Below are 15788 nucleotides of genomic sequence, written 5' to 3'. Positions count from 1 at the left end.
CACCCTCCCGAGCCCCCTCCCCTCACTGGCCACAGCCCCCGCCCTGCCCCTCACCTCAGCCCCACCCTCCCGAGCCCCCCTCCCCTCACTGACCACAGCCCCTGCCCTGCCCCTCACCTCAGACCCTCGGACCCATATGTCTGAGCCCCCCCATCTCAGCCCCCTCCCCTCACTCACCACAGACCCCTGCCCTGCCCCACCCTCCAGAGCCACCCTCCTATCCCCTGTCTTGGACCCACATGCCTGAGCCCCCCCACCTCAAAGGCCAAGGCCAGCCCGCTGCATGCCAGCCCACAGCCCCTCTCCTCCCATGCCAGAGCTGTCTGCCACAGCCACGCATTTTAGCCTCTCACCCCACATGTCCCATGCTGTGGCCACACCCCTCACATGCCACTGAGCAACTCACCAAGGCTGCATCCCTTTACCACTCACCTCCTCCCCCCCAGCCGTCTGCCGCCACCATGCTCTCCCAGCTGCCATGAGTGTCGCATCCCATTGCCACCCCCCTTCCGGTCTCCTGCCATGACCACACATAGTGTGTACTCTTTCCTGCCCCTGCAAAAAAGTCACATGCTACAGCCACACACCCCATGGTACATCTATGTCATAGAACATCAGGGTTAGAAGGGACCTCAGGAGGTCATATAGTCCCATCCCCTGCTGAAAGCAGGGCTAACCCTCCCCCCCCGATTTTTGCCCCAGATTCCTAAATAGCCCTCTCCAGGATTGAACTCACAACCCTGTGTTTAGGCGGCTAATGCTCAAAGCACTGAGCTCTCATGCCCATGCCCCTGCCCCTGCCCCTGCCTTAGAGGGCAGACCCCAGCACCACCCCATCGCTCCCTATTTAAGTGGCACTGTCCCTGATTTTTCAGCAGAACTTTCATTATTTCTCTCCTTAGAAAGCTCTCCTAGTCCAGTGCATTTCCTTGGCATTACATAGCATGGTCCTATTTCCTCCTCAAATGTCCCACTGGAAGTTAGGTGTTATAAATGCTGGAGGCAAAGCAGGCTTTTGGGGGTGGTGACTGATCGTTCACAACCCCCCACGTAATAACCTCGTGACCCCCTGAGGGGTCATGACCCCTAGTTTGAAAACCCCTGTTATAAAGGGAGTCTTCTCCTCCCCTGCCTTCTGGCTGTTTTGTATGGAGCTAGGCAGCCTCTGAGCAAGTCTATGGGAGTGGGTCCCACATGATTTAGGCCAAGAGTGCTTATCTTTTCCTCAGTCCCTGGATCGGTCTGGAGCTTAGGGGTGAAATAGGTGCCTAAGCACCAGAGTGAGGTTGCAGCTCACATCCTCAGAGGCAGGAACACAGAGGCCTAGGGAATTTTTACTGCAAAAAACTTGGGTGCTGAGATGCCTATGGAGTAGTCAGCAGCCGAACGGGAGTTTTGTGGGTTGCAGGACCGGCTCCAGGCACCAGACAAGAAAGCATGTGCCTGGGGCGGCACATTGTAAGGGGCGGCATTCCGGCCAGTCTTGGGGTGGCACAGTCCGGCCACCCTGCCGTGGTTCTTTTTTTTTTTTTTTTTGCTTTGGCAGCCTGGTCCGCAGCTCCGGATACCCCGACCAGCTCCCCACGCTCCGCCAGTCCCAGCCCAGCCCTGCAGGGGCACGGACCCCGGCCCAGAGGGGCAGGAACTAGCGATCCCCACTACTCACCGTGCCGCAGGGCTCCCAGGACGCGCCACTCCCTGCCACCTGCAGTGGCTTCCGCCTCCCATGCCGCTCCAAGCCCGGCCAGGCCGAGCCGCCTTTAAAGGAGTGGCTGAGCCAGCACCTCCTGCAGCCCCCGGGGGCCCTGCCTGCCTGGCCAGGAGAGGCACCCCAAGGCCGGAGGTGGGAGCCCCTCTCTCCCGGCTGCGAGCGGGCTGCAACCCAGAGGGAGCGGGCGGGCGCCTCCCTTCACCCCCCTGTGAGCCGCCTTGACCGCCCTCCACACGCTCCCTATGGCTACCGGGTTTTTTTGGTTTGTTTTTTTTTTTGCTTGGGGCGGCAAAAAAAAGCTACAGCTAACCCTGGTGGCACCTAAAAATGGGACTTAGGCACTTAAGTGCCCTTGTGGATCCCATCCATAATATTTAAGGCCCAGTCTCAAAGGGATTTAGGCTCCTAACTTCCATTGATTTCAATAGAAATTAGGAGCCTAAGTACCTTTGAGAATTTGGGCCTGTGTGTTTTGGAGAGCAAAGCTCTGGAACAGACACTTTCTGTGGCATCATATTCCTGGAAACCTTCAGGGACTTCCCAGCTAAACAATCACTTGCTCTGCCCAGGGGCGGCTCTAGCTTTTTTGCCGCCCCAAACACGGCCCCCTGCCTGCGGGAGGTCCCCGGTCCGTGGATTCGGGGGACCCGTCGCCGAATTGCTGCTGAATCAGCAGGACCGGCAGACCTCCCGCAGGCATGCCGCCGAAGGCTGCCTGACTGCCGCCCTCGCAGGGACCGGCAGGGCGCCCCCCGCGGCTTGCCGCCCCAGGCTCGCACTTGGAGCGCTGGTGCCTGGAGCTGCCGCTGGCTCTGCCTTATCAAACCCACAAGTGGGGGAGGTTGGAGTAGATAGCTAGACAGCAGAACAACTGCCATGGTGAGCAGAGAGAGAACTGGGGGGCTTGGCAGAAGCTCAGACCCTCTAGGGCCACAGGGATTTCTCTGGAGAGCTCAGCATTAAACCATAGGTTAGGCAAACAAAGTCTGTGCCAGCTCCATGGGGAGCCAACAGCCACCTGCCTTGTCTAATGTGGCAGAAACGCCTTGGTTTTAAACTAATGGATTTTTCTACCAGGCTTTAGCCCTCCCCTGGGTTTCACTATGGGAGGGCATTATCAGTACCTAAGAGAGAATCGATGTGAACCAAATGCTGTAGCAGAACATCAAGAACCCCAGACTAGATGCAGCCAGAGAAGAGTTTTGCTAGGAGCTAAACAGTGAGCAAGCCTGACATTTCCATATTGATTAAGGATAGCTGATTTAATCATTTAAAAACAAATCTTTCCTCATGTTCCAAGAATAAAGGTCAGCAGGGTGGGTTGGGGGAGCTTGTATTCTTACTGTAACACTTTGCCTTGCACATTAACTGTGAACAAAAAGGAACCTCTTTTGGAGCCACTCACCTACAGCCAAATGGAAAGGCTCCTGCTATGTACAGAGCATCCTGGATTACATGGAATTTCATAAAATATGGGACAAGAAACTGTGCTGTCTGGAAAGAACATCAGCATGCAGCCATCAAGCTCTTACTCCTTAAATCCCTGGTCAGAAGAAGGTAGAAACAGTTCATTTCACAGCCAAAATAAACACATTTTTTCCCAGACAAGCAGATTTATCCCTGTGATAGAGTTAGTAACGAAAAGATACTCAAGCTTTCCTTCTAGAAAGGATCATTATGCAATAAAAGAGCTTTAACGTGGAGATAAGATATAGATATTAAAGCATGTTCTCCTTTGATCGATTTGTTTCAAAATCATCACCCAATCAATGTAATGTACATGGAAATGGAAGAAGCCTGAGCAAATTAAAATACCAGGCAGGTAGCTGAGGGTATAATTGGCTCTCTGGTTGCTTTAGCATTTTTCTCCTAGAATATTATGAATTAGATTGTACAGAACAAGCAGTAGCAATATCAGTGTCAAAATCTTCTCATTCTTAACACACGAGGATTAATGTTAATCAGAATATAATGGTACTAGCTGCAGTAAAAATGGGTTTTTAATTATTCCTCTTTTTTTTGAGGAGACCCAAGATTCCTAATGATCAGATCCTTTGGCCAAGGGATGGACTGCTTAGTACAAATCAATGTGCAATATTTTCTGAAGCTTGGAGTGCTTTGTTACAAGCCACTTGGATCATCAGTGTTTGGATAGCACCTAGAAATTGATTGCTATCTAGTGGTTAGAGCAGGGGAATGCTAATTAATTCTCCAAGATTCTACACTTCACTCTACTACTCATTCACTGTCGTAGCTTTTTGGTGCCTCAGTCTACTCATCTAAAGGCATCTCACAAGGTGCTTTAAGGTTTTAATTCATTAATGACTGTAAAGCACTTTGAGATTCTCAGATAAAAGGCACTATAGTGGTACACAGCACTATTATAGCTGAGAAAAATATTTCCCTTTTTCTGAACTCATGTTTAAACTGTTTGTTTTTTAATTCAGATGATGAGCTTTAGTTTCTGCCGAATAGAAGAGCTTATTTCTTAAAATTACTTCAAATTTTAAAAATTCCACTGGACATTTATGTATCAGTCTAGACCTACCCACCTGGCTATGAAAGATTTAGAATTGGGCAACTTGGTGCAATCTCACTGAAGTAGGTACATTCATATGTTCCTGAGTATTCAAACAAATACAGCAACTCTTCTATCCTCCTCTCCTGTCAAATGGCATGTGATGTATGCAGTCATGGTTTTCAAAGTCCTGAACAGATCCAATGCACTCTTAAAGGGAGGGACAGTATCACCTCTTTAAATAAACACTGAAAGCCTTCCTAAATTAAGATGAATGATGTAATATTTCTTATATTTAAATAAGTAAAAACATACACACACACAATCTAACCATGTTGATGCTTATTTAAAAAAATTACATCAGATTTGCAGGAATATTTACTGAAATGCTGTGCCTTCTGCACTGAATCTGGGAAGAAAGTTAATAATTTCTACAGAGTAAGCAGTTGTTTAAAACAAAAACAATGAGGAGTCCAGTGGCACCTTAAAGACTAACAGATTTATTTGGGCATAAGCTTTTGTGGGTAAATAAACCACTTCTTCAGATGAGTGAGGCTGAAAACTCCATGCATAAGTATCAGCAGCACAAATATATATCCTTTGAGTCAACACTTACCATGTTTTTACCATTCATATTTAGTTGTGCAAGTCTGTTTTACCATCTGTAAAATGGGAATGGTGACAGACCAAAGATGACACTGGCAAATGTACAGGATTTACCATGTTCACAGGCATATATAGGGGATAAATCCTGTACACCTCATTTATTCAAGAATTCCACTGACTTCAGTAGGACCATGTAAGTACGGTAAGCAGAATTTGGCTCCGTGTAGGTAGGCAAGTAACTGCCTTTCTTTTATAGATGGGGAAATAGACACAGAGAGGTTAGGGACAGATTTTCAAAGGTATTTAGACACCTTAAGATTTAGGCAGCTGTTAGGATTTACAGTCAAGTTAGGCACCTAAATCCCAGTGGTTTCAATCTGCTTAGGTCCTTTGGGGAACTGCACCAGGGCCAAGATCCTCAGACACCTAACTCCCACTGATTTCAATGGGAGTTAAGTGTGACAGGTTGGACCCCTTGGGAAGGCACCTGATGTGCTGAGATACCACTGAGTCTACCTGTTCTGCCAGCGTGGGCCCCTTTTAACTTGTCTTGCTGAGCCAGGCTCTTAAACCCCCCTCTAACCGACACACAGGCAGGGCCACATCCAGCTGCAGATCAGCTCTGGGAAGACTCAGCTTAAGGGACTTGCTCCAGCACTCAGCTCTCCACCGCCCTTGAGGGTGCAGCGGACCCAAAGATATATTATGAAATTCGCCCCCTCCCTCAATGTGGAGAAAGGTGTGTACATTTCTTACCCTCCCCCAAGTTAGAAATTACAGAAAAAGGATTTAATAATCAACAAAACAAATTTTAATTATAAAAGGTGCAGATTTTAAGTGGTAAAAGGGGTAACGAACAGAACAAGTCAGATTACTAAGCAAATGAAATGAAACACACGAACTAAGGTAGTTTCACTAAAGAAATTGGTTACAAATGGTTCCAGTTCCAGCTATATTCCTTTTCAGACTGTACCCCTGTCTCAGTCTGGACTCCCCCCTTGCCTTCCCTTTTGCAGTCTTTCTTCTTGGGCACTGTAGCGATGTGGGACTCACCCCTGCGGCACTTCCTGCTGGTGTCCTCGGAATTAGCTCGTTTTCCAGCCTTGGAGCGCCCTCGGCAGGCCGGTGTCCCAGTGCCACTGGGCCCCTGCGTCCCTCCCTGGACTCTGGTGCACTGTTATCTGGGATGCTGCCCCTGGCAGTAACCCCTCACTCTTAGGGTCTCCCCTCCCCAGGGAACGCCCACCCCTATCCCCACCTCACCTCAGTCATAGGCTACTGCCAGTCACCAACTAGCCCCTGCTTCCTGGGGCAGACTGCAGTATAAACCACTCATCACAGGCAAGGTTGGGTTTGGACCTGCTGCCTCCGCCTAGCCTTTGGCTGTCCCCTGCAACCCCAGTACCTGTTTGGCCTTATACCAGGCCGCAGCCTGGGGGGTTTCCAGACTGGAGCTCCCCAGCTCCCTTGGCCTTCCCCCAGCCCTGCTCCACTCCAGGTACCTTCTCTAGCTCCCCAGTAGCCAGGCCCATCTCCCTCTACAGCTAGAGGAGACTGTTAGCTCCTGGCTCCCAGCCTCCTATATAGGGCCAGCTGAGGCCTGATTGGGGCGTGGCCCAGCTGCGGCTGCTTCCCCAATCAGCCTAGTAGCTTTTCCCCTGCTACAGCCCTCTCCCAGGGCTGTCTTTAAACCCCTCAGGGCAGGAGCGGGTGATCACCCCGCTACAGGCACCCAATGAAATTAACAGGCAGCAGGTTTAAAACAAATAAAGGGAAGTATTTCTTCACACAACACACAATCAACCTGTGGAACTCTTTGCCAGAGGATGTTGTGAAGGCCAAGACACTAACGGGGTTCAAAAAAGAATTAGATAAGTTCATGGAGGATACGTCCATCGATGGCTATTAGCCAGGACGGGCAAGGGTGGTGTCCCTCGCCTCTGTTTGCCAGAAGCTGGGAATGAGCGACAGGGGATGGATCACTTGATGATTCCCTGTTCTGTTCATTCTCTCTGGGGCACCTGGCATTGGCCACTGTCAGAGGACAGGATACTGAGCTAGATGGACCTTTGGTCTGACCCAGTCTGGCCGTTCTTATGTAATCCTGGGCAGGTCAGCTAACTTCTCTGTGGCTAGGTCTACACTACCCGCCTGAATTGGCGGGTAGAAATCGACCTCTTGGGGATCGATTTATCGCGTACCATTGGGACGCGACAATCGATCCCCGAATCGGCGCTCTTACTCCACCAGCGGAGGTGGGAGTAAGCGCCGTCGACAGAAAGCCACAGAAGTCGATTTTGCCGCCGTCCTCACAGCGGGGTAAGTCGGCTGCGATACGTCGAATTCAGCTACGCTATTCACGTAGCTGAATTTGCGTATCTTAAATCGACTCCCCCCTGTAGTGTAGATGTACCCTGTGTTTCAGTTTCCTCATCTGTAAAACTGATAGTGAGATTTCCTTGCAGTGGAGAGGTGTTGCGAGGCTGCACTAAATAACAGCTAACGTGCTATATCAATACGAGAGGTTCACAAAGGGTTGCCTTTTTTAAGGTTTTTTATTAACTTTAACTGTTTAATATAAACATCCCTGTACAAAAAGAAAACAAAAAATGAAAATGATCAACTTTAAATTACAACATAACGTTAACATACTTAGGTAAAGAACAGTTTTAGCAACCTTAATATTAAACTATAAAATCAAATAAATCAATATTTTACAACTAATGGGGACAACATAGACAAGGTAGGGAGGGGAAATGTGAAAGCAGGGGGGAAGTCAAGGGGAAGGAGGAAAAAAGGCTGGACTGGCCACTGGGCCCTTGGGTGTTCCTTAGTCAAACGTTTCTAAACGTTTAGCCCAGATTTCTTTAAACTCATGTAGCTGATCCCTGCAATGTTAAGGACAGTGAGTGTCTTCAACAGAGGTGGGAATAGAATTCCTTATATATCCTTGGCTCTGAGCTGTGTTCACATTCCATCTAGACCTCAGGGCCTGTAAAAGCCCACTGACAGCTCCTCAAAAGCCCACATATGAATTTTCCTGTAAAAGGCTCTGCAGAGTTTTCTCATGATTCACCAAAATCAGGGGGGCTGGGGGGCATTTTTTACCAGCCCTCCCACTTTTTACCAGCCATGAGGGCGAGCGATGTGGGGAGGGGGGAGGCAGAGAGGAGCGATCAGGGAGTGGGTCTTGGGGGGGAAGAAGCAGTGCGATGGCGGGAGTTTGGGGGGGTGTCACGGGGTCTCGGGGGAAGGGACAGCAGGGGGGCGGGGCCACAGTTTGGGCAACAGTGGCCCCCACACTTTTAGGGACCTTCCGCCGCTTCTGACCAAAAACCATTTCAATATTCCACCATTCTGGAAGGGAAGAGGATGTGAATTCACATAAAATAAATTGGCAAAAAAAGTTGCACTTTTTAAAAAATAAATTTTTAACCAAAGTCATTTAACTCTGCTGGGAATATTTAATATACAAATAAAAAACTATGTTAAAATATCATTAAATAAATTATCATGCTCATTATCCTTAATTCAGCCCCCTTGTGCATATGCTTTATGATACACAATAATTTGGCCCTGCACAGGCCTAGCTCTTGTCCGCTCTGCATACAAATTAGGTAGCTTCCTGCCTGGGCCCAGCAGGGGAATCATGGGAAGCACAGGACCAACAGGTTCCCTGCTCTCGGTTCAGGGACTCAGCCCGCAGCAACCCAGAGTTACAATTTCAGGGAAAGTCCCGCTCAGCCTGGGCTGACCATACCGAGTAGGGACAGAATCTTCATGGATTAGCTGCTAAACCCAAAGAAGTCTCTACTCAGTAGGTGCAAACTGCAATTTTTCAAAGGCTTGTAACTGTAACGCCCTAATTTGGGCAGATTTTCATTGGGACAGCAAAAGGCACATCCCTGACGCAGAGGCCGCTCTCCTGCCAAATTACTGTCCCATTTTTTAAAATGGGTAAAACTGTGTCATTTCCCCTAGTCTCATTTTCAGAAACGGCTGAACCATTTTGGCTAAAGCTTTCCTCCCCAAAAATGTAGCCTGAGGCAGACACCAAACATAGGAAAGTACAGCCTGAATCATTACCTTTTGGCAAATGTATAAGCAACTGAAAAGAGGATTTTAAAATGAGAAGTGTTGGGCAATTGTAATTGTAGCAGTGTTGCCAGCCCTGCCTAAATAATTCTACTTCATTGTCCATCATGCAATACCTTGCACCTGTAGATTAAAGCAATATGTATGCTCCATGCTTGGATTTAAGTTGTCAAGTGGGTTATAAAGCACCAAATTGTATTATGATGACTAATATGTATAAAGGGACTGGTGGTATAAAGTATCTGTAATAGTTCCCGGGGCACCCAGGACTGAGAGTCACCTTGTTAATCCCTTGCCCCCAGCATGAGGGAGGCTTGCTTGTGATAACTGGGAGTTAGCTCCCCAACACCACCAGCCTTTCAGCCACTCAAGCAATCTCCTCTGGGTTTATGACAGCCCTATCGTTGCCTTGCAGCAGGACCTAGGATCCAAACTTTAATGAAAAACACCCTCACACAATAAAATATCTCCTCAGTGAATGGATACAGAATGCCTCTCCCCACCCTGTGTTACACAGAAACAGTCTTTTGTTTTTCTTTATAGACTGGGGTATGCCCCGACTGTTATCGTGTTCATTTTTTTTACCTCCATGTGGTTTTGATTTGTTTTTGATGGGTTTCCATTGACTGTTCTGGGATGGGGCAATGGTAGACAATTTAGCCTTGAATTACATCTTGGGCTAACCAGGGAGGGGTGGCAACTCCCTCCCACATGAAAGGCCAAAACTGAGTAATATTACTGCCTGGTAACTCCTTTTAATCTTAAAACCATACAGGCATAAACATTAATATAGTTACACTATTCCTTAAATATTACTTGTACACACATCACACCATGATTATGAAGACTGATAAGTTGCAAACTTTCAACAGAGACCTTACGTGTTACCCTTTATGGAGAAATACCCTGTCAGCAACATATTTGATGTAGTGAGTTTGTCAGGTCTGTGACAAGAGTTGTTTGCAAAGAACAGAGGACCCTTTGCCAAGGTGTCTACATGTCACAGTATCTTTCTTAGATTGTAAGCTCTTTGGGGAAGAGACCATCTCTTTGTTCTGTGTTTGTACATTCCCTAGCACAGAGGGGCCCTGATCCATGACTGAGGCAACCCAATGAAATGTTATTGGAAATTTTTAAAAGAGTGAGTTTATACATTGTGGATCATTGTAGAGTGTGGTAGTGCTGCACTGTGAATGCTCCCTACTAGGGAGCATTGATCCTGCTGGGACATGCTAAGTCAGTCCTGATGATTGCATGGTGGAGTTTGTTAAATTGCTTCCTGAGGACAAGGGAGGTGGGAACGGAATTCTAAAGAGAGGGGTCAGTTGAACAATCCTCAGAGAGAAAGTCTGGGAGTTAAAAGTCCTGCTGAGAAAGCTTGGGCAGGGATGTATGTGTTGGATTGTTACTAGTTTATTGTGACTAACACCATGTGACAGGAAGGGAGTAAATTTTGACCATATATGACATTTGTAAACTATTTTGGAATGTGGTGGGAAAGGCCCCGAATTGTAGTCGTTCTTGGGCTGGAGGTGCATATGCAACTCCAGCTGAAGTCAAGGGAAATGCAACACATGTATCTGCTGCCAGAATACAAACTATACAATGAGTGTCGGTAACTTTATTCAGAGTGGTAGCCGTGTTAGTCTGTATCACCAAAAAGAACAGGAGTACTTGTGGCACCTTAGAGACTAACACATTTATTTGGGCATCAGCTTTCGTGGGCTAAAACCCACTTCATCAGATGTCATGTCACATAACTACATGAGAATTTCTATTTTTCTGTGATAGGACTGTAAGACAATGTTTCTTCCTTGTCCTCCTGATTTTTTGGTTATATATTTAAAATGTTATTTTTATTTATCATGAAAATAGCTGCACAAACAGACATAACACAAAATCTCCATCTGCTCTCTGTGACCTTCAATCCATCAGAGACCAGGACTTCTCTGCCGCTCACTTCCCCTCACCCATCTCCACTGACTGAGTTGCTGAATCCCTCCATTATAAGCTCTCCTCCACCCTGTTTTTTTGTCCCCTGCCCCCCCCCCCCCCACCATCACCACAAATTCGTCTTGCTTGTTCTGGATAGGAAGAGCAGGGTACCTTTTAAGTAACCTTGCTTTAAGGTGCAAAAAAGCACAGTGGCTGGATCCTAGCCGATGCAGTGCAGCCCACAGCCGCCGCCTCCCTGGATTGGGCCATTACATTTGAACTCTTCCCACTTCAGTTGCCCATGAAGATATGAAAGATACAAACTTCAAATTGAGAATGATACATACTAATGCAGGGAGCATCAGGGGCTGGAGAACTCTCCAGAGTGACCAATGAGTGTGTTTGCATGGGTCACACTGAAAAAGGAAGAGCGCCAGCTAGGCAGTTTCAAAATGGGGTGGATTGCTTTGTTAGTGGGATTGTGATATGCTCCCCACTTTTCATCCTCTGCTCTCCACTGGGATTGTGACGGCAGAGTAAAGTCCACCATCATCTCCTCTCCTATTTCCTCTTAATTAGTTCACCCACTACAACCGTATTTGCAAGTAAGCATCAGCTAGTCAGAGACTGGGTGTCAGGACATCTCAGTACTATTCCCATGTCTAATCAGACTCTCTGTGTGTCCTTGGGCAAATCACTTCATCTTTCTGTGCCTCAGTCTCCCCACCTGTGAAATGAAGTAAGGATGGTCAGTGGGTAGAGAGCTTGCCTAGGACTTGGGAGATCCAGGTCCAATTCTCTCCTCTGCCATAGATTCCATGTGTGACCTTGGTCAAATCACTCTGTAGTTCAATTCCCTTTCTGCAAAGTGGGGATATTAGTACTTCCCTGCCTCAAGGGGGATTTGTGCACTTGAAAAAGTTATGAGGGATTCTTATACCAAGTAACATGGGGCACACAAGTTTCATTAGGCAGACAGACTTACCTTGAATTTTTCATTAATGGTTTAATGAAGTGTTTGTGAAGTGCTTTGACATCCTATAAGGTGGGGTGCTATAGAAATGCAAATTATAAAATCCCTTCATGTGATTACATCTTACAGTTATTGAAATTGTGTCTAGCCACAGAAACATGGGATTTTAATGGCACTCCACTCGTTCGGGTCAGAATTGTAGCTATAGTTTGCTGCACACAGAGACATACAAACTAACAGACAACTGAAATGGTTACAGGATGGAAGATGCTCAGTTTGTTTCAGAATGTTTTGAGGTAGATATGCTTTGGACTACTTGTGCAGAAGCAGAAGTTTAATTGGTTTTTTCTCTTCCTCTCCATGGTATTGTTATTCTGAATATTCTCTATCTTTGAATTAATTTTGTCTACTGGGGTGAGCTTTTGGCTGATGTTTGTCCATCCAAAGTGCCATTACAGGTTAAAATTAAATCATTTTTGCTGCTGCTAAATCACAGACCACTGGAGGTAGATAAGAAAGGTCCCTTCCTGATGATGTTGTTTGCCATGTAAATCCAGACTGAAGGAGGAGATTGTCTTAGACAAGAACAAATTGGAAGGAGCTCACGGACTTTCTGATCTTGTTTGCTTTGGGGAAAAAAATCTAATTAATGCTAAACAAGGGGACAGATCTGGAGGGTGGGGGGCTCTGGAGTCCCCCAAAGAGCAGTAAGGAAAATCAGCATTTAGGACCTAGTCTTGCTCACTGGGGTTGCCTGCCTCCATTTACTTCAATGGGAACAAATTTGGTGTTAAAAAGAAATCCCAAGTACTGGGAAGAGAAGTAGGGGATCTCCAGAGACCCAAAAGGCTTGAGCTGCTAGGGAAGCTCTGTGCTACCGGCCTAATGTGTTTTGTAAAGCAGAATGACAAAGGGGAGAAGAATGTGCCTGGGGAGAAGGCAGGCAGGAGAGTGCACAGATGAAAGGCATAAAGAAGCAGAATGGCAAGGGGTGAAGAGAGGTGAAGAGAAAAGGGAAGATATCAGAAAAAAGGGCGGGAAAAATGAAAATAGGAAGTGAGGAGGGGATATAAAGGCAATGAAACTAGGGGAAATAGGAAGCTAAATCATTGGTCTGGGACTGCCCTAAGACAGGGAGCAACCTAGGACTTCTTGGTTCCCAGGCTCACAGAGCTCAGAGACATTATGGAGGAGACATTTTAGACTCTGTGAAGGTAAACAACCCAGCCAGCAGCAACAGAGGGGGTCATTCCCCGTCCTCCCAGGTGGAGGAAGGACTCCACAGGCGGCTGTCTATAAAAGAGAGGAGCCCGTGGAGGTGGTGATGCCAGAATGAAAGGTGGCGGGGGGAGTGTGTGTGTATGGAGGGGGGAGGGAGAGTGTGTGTGTGTGTGTTTATGGGGAGAGATGGGGTGGGAAGGGGACCCATGGTTCTGTTTAGATCCATTGGGGGGGGGAGAAAGTGAAAACTCATGCTTTCCGTATCATGCTGAGACTACTTCTGTGTCAGTTGTACCCCCCCAACAAACAGATTCTATTGACCCACTGGCTCACGAAGGCCTAGATCCTGCAAGCTGTTTTGTGCAGATGGGTCTGCACTGAAATCAAGTGGGGATACTGTGGAGTATCTTGAGCTCTGTTTTGTTGCTTTTCACCATTCACATTTTATCCTATTTGAGTTTGAAATTTGCTATGAGAACTTCGTGGGGGAAGCCAGAAAGTGTTCAGGGTGTTCTCTCAGGTCAGAGCAAACACATGCAGAAATACAAATGGGGATGCAATTTCTGGGGTCTCCAACTTTCCAGTGTATGCCCTTTAAGATGTTATACTCTGCTGAACAGAACTGTTTTGAAAGACTTGCCTCCGCATTTCCTTTTGGCATGGCTGGAGTTCAGTAAGTGTCAGATAAACTAGATGAAATATTACAGTAACTCCTCACTTAACATTGTAGTTCTGTTCCTGAAAAATGCAACTTTAAGTGAAACAATGTTAAATGAACCCAATTTTCCCATAAGATTTAATGTAAATGCGAGGGGTTAGGTTCCAAGGAAATTTTTTGGGGGCAGACGAAAGGCATTATATACTGTACAGTACGGTACTGTACTGTGGTGGGGAGGGGCCCCTGACTGACCCATGGGGCTCAGGGTGGGGTGCGGAGTCTGGGAGGGAGTTAGGGTGTGGGAGAGCACTCAGGGTAGGGTGCGGGGTCTGGGAGGGAGTTAGGGTGCGGGAGGGCACTCACGGTGGGGTCTGGGAGAGAGTTAGGGTGTGGGAGGGCACTCAGGGTGGGGTGCGGGGTCTGGGAGGGAGTTAGGGTGTGGGAGGGTGCTCAGGGTGGGGTGCGGGAGGAGGCTCAGGGCTGGGGCAGGCAGGAGGTGCAGAGCACTTACCTGGGGCAGCTCCTGTTTGGTGCAGGGGGTGTGCAGGTGGCTTTGTGCAGTGCAGCACCACCCCCATGGACGCGATTCTGGGAGCTGGCCCCCACCCCGGCAGGCAGGGCCACCCGGAACGCAGGGGCTTTAGGGGCTGCAGGGCCCTGGGCTAAAGGGGCGCTTTCCCCTTCAAAGCCGTCCAGAGAGAAGCAGCACTTTCTCCTTCAAAGCCGGGAAGGGGAAAGCATCGCTTCTCTCTGGTCTCTGGCTGCGCGGCTGCCCCTGCTTCTCCTGAGTCCTCCGGCCCGTGCTTGCAGGGCCGCATTCTGAAAGGGGCTTTAGAGCTGCAGGCCAGGGCCCCGGGGCTCCCTTAGCCCAGGGCTCTGCAGCCCCTAAGGCCCCTGCGTTCTGGGTGGCCCTGCCTGCTGGGGCGGGGAGGGCAGCTTCCCTGCTCCCTCTCTCCCAGAAAGTCCTAAGCGCCGCCACGGTGGGGTAAGTGCTAGGAGGGAGGGAGGGAGGGGGAGGAGGCAGAGAAGATGAACTTGTGCAATGCTCCCTTGTAAAGTCAGCCAAATGACGTTATAAGGGAGCATTGCACAACTTTAAACGAGCATGTTCCCTAATGGAGCAGCGACGTAACTTTGAAACAACGTTAAGAGGGAGGACGCTAAGTGAGGAGTTACTGTACAAGGCACACTTCACCTCCCCTGGTCACCACTGGAGTGGGGAAGAATACTGAAGTGTGGCAGGGATGTGTTTGATTACTCTTTGTATTTACATGGTATGAGAGTTTTTCATAATATTTTGGATGACTATTGTGTGTGCCTCAGTTTCCCCAATGAGCTGCATGGTTAACTAGGTCAGGGGAGAAGGTTGTTTACTCTTTGCAGAGACCCAGAGATCCAGGTGTGGCTGATGCCTAGGTGTCTGGGGCCTGGTCCCAGACAATTGCCCAGGCATCTGGTACTAGCAACTAACGAGCAGGGGAGCACATCCCCTCTTCAGGAAGCCAGCCGGTTATGACCAGCTGGAGAACAAAGCACTAAGGAAGATGGCCAGGTGACCATGTTTGCCTGTGAACAAGAACAAAGTTTAGTAGAAAGAGAGAACCTGAAGCATAGGGCCTGGTACAAGGTCTAAGCCCTGAACTAAAGTGAGGAAAAGTCAGGCCCTGCTGATATAAAGCAAAGTTAGCAAGAGTCAGGCTATGAGCAAAAGTCAGGCCCTGTTACAAAGCAGATACTTGCTTGCAGGTTCACTATCCGATACATGAACTTGACAAGAACAGGGCTGGTGTTGTAAAAACACAAGCACTCCTAGGCACTAAGTATTCATGGGAACACATTCCAGAAGGATTGTGCCAGAACACCCCGATACCAATGTATGGTGTACACACACTCCCTGAAGATGATACAGGGACACACTGACTCCTCCTAGACATAAGGTCAGGATGACAGAGAGATAGATGGAGATGTTTTGATCAAATCAACAGGTACAGGGTATAAGGTGGTCACTAACCATGTCAGAAGGGTACTACGTAACTTGTTTGTATAAAAGAGTGATCTCAGGAGGAGTGTC

This window comes from Trachemys scripta, chromosome 13 (assembly GCF_013100865.1).
Source record: "Trachemys scripta elegans isolate TJP31775 chromosome 13, CAS_Tse_1.0, whole genome shotgun sequence".
Classification (NCBI taxonomy): domain Eukaryota; kingdom Metazoa; phylum Chordata; order Testudines; family Emydidae; genus Trachemys; species Trachemys scripta.
Note: the sequence above shows the minus strand (reverse complement) of the source record.